Source organism: Priapulus caudatus, unplaced genomic scaffold, assembly GCF_000485595.1.
Source record: "Priapulus caudatus unplaced genomic scaffold, Priapulus_caudatus-5.0.1 Scaffold24, whole genome shotgun sequence".
NCBI lineage: Eukaryota > Metazoa > Priapulida > Priapulimorpha > Priapulimorphida > Priapulidae > Priapulus > Priapulus caudatus.
In genome coordinates, this window is record NW_014577085.1 from 882,084 (window position 1) to 884,110 (window position 2,027).

The window sequence follows — 2,027 nt, forward strand, 5'->3', positions numbered from 1 at the left end:
GAAAATAGAACCCGCGTAATGTGTAATTGAAGTGGCTCTGCTACCGTACGCCCCGCGTAACCCGCGGGTACCCGGCGCTTGTTCCGCCGCCGCCGGCGTGGTGCGGGTATCCGCGGCGCGTGTTCCGCCGCCGCCGGCGCGGTGCGGGTATCCGCGGCGCGTGTTCCGCCGCCGCCGGCGCGGTGCGGGTATCCGCGGCGCGTGTTCCGCCGCCGCCGCCGCATACCGCGCAACCTCCGGTACGGGTTATCCCGCTTCCGGCGCGACCCGGGTGGGCGCACAAATCAGGCCGCCGCTACACTATGCTATGCTATGCTATTCTATTCTATGCTATGCTATGCTATGTTATGTTATGCTATGCTATGCTATGCTATGCCATGCAATGTCATGTCATGCTATGCTATGCCATGCTATACTTTGCTATGCCATGTCATACTATGCCATGCCATGCTATATTTTGCTATGCCATGCTATGCCATGCTATGCTATCACTATTCTAGGCGCGATAAGAACGTGGATATCCAGAGAGACATGATAGAAGATTGCGTGGCACAGCTTTGCTGTTGATCCTAAGCGCTGCGCGCGGATGAGACGCGCAGTGCCGCGGGATATGCGCACGCGACCGCGGGGATGTTCAAGTATGAAGCGCTGTCCGCAGTGGAGACGTGCGCCAAATTCGAGGCCCGTCGCACGTCTCCACAGCGGTCAGCGGATGGTCTGTATAGTTTTAGAAGAAGACAATGATTATATATGGACGATATTCTAGGAATTGGAGATTATAAAACAGTAACAAAAATTGCTCAGTCATTCTCCAGATTAGCTGAATCAAAAAGATTAGAATTTAATCCAAAACAAATGCAATGGTTATAAAATTCACAAACAAAGAAAGGATAGAGAAGGAGATATTAATAGGTAACAAAGTAATCAAAAAATGCACCAAATATTCATACCTAGGGGGTTTAATTAATGATATAGGAGGTTATAACGATATGATAAGAGTCCGAACTGAAAAATGTAGGTTCATGATGAGGGAAATATTATCATGGGCAGAAGAGTAAAATTATGGAAATCATACTATAGAAGCAAGAGTGAAATTATACGAATGCACAGCTTTACCTTTCTTCTTAAATAACAGTGAAACATAAGCCGCGTTCACACGTAGCAAGAAATCCGGTATTTAGCGTTCACACGAGGCAAAATGCGCTGTCCAACAAATACGGTATCTAAACAGATCCGGTATTTGATGCAAATACGCGGCTTCACAAACCCCGAATAATTTGCCGTGCTTGAGAAATACCGGATCTCTTGAACCGCGCATTTCCTCGTGTGAACGCTAAATACCGGGGGCCCGTTGTCAGAAACATCGCAAAGTTAATGCTGAAGTTAATATGCTACGATAACACTTACGACTAATGCTAATGTTGCGAGACTAGCGTTGACAGAAACACATCGCAGCTATTAGAAAACTTACGATAACAGGAACTTCATCACAAGGCTGCTGATTGGATAAGAATCATTCTCATCACTACACATTATCTACAATTTCATTACACATCCCTTATCCTTGTCATACATCCAGTAATTAGCAGATTATGATGTGCGAACCACATATAAATAATATTTTTGAAAACGACATGGTCCTTATCTGTATTTATTCTTTGCCACAACAAGGACAAATTCTCTTCACACTGTTGAACGCCCGAGACGCGAGAATCGTGGCAAGCCGTGGAAACCTTTGAGTAACGAGAGAACAAATGCGCAATACGCCATGTTGATACACATGTTTAATGTTTTGTTTTTCATCGGCGTGATAATTAATTGAGAAAATTTTGCTACGGGTTTTTCAGAGGAAAAACATACATTTTATTCGATTATTATTAAAAGTATCGAATTATCACTCAGATAATTTCGTCCACATTCAGTAGGGTGGTTACCAATGTTATGTTATTTCTGAGTCTTAATATTAAAAGTTAGCGACGAGCGCGTTCTGGGCGCGGCTTCTCGTCAATGTTATGAGGCATATTATG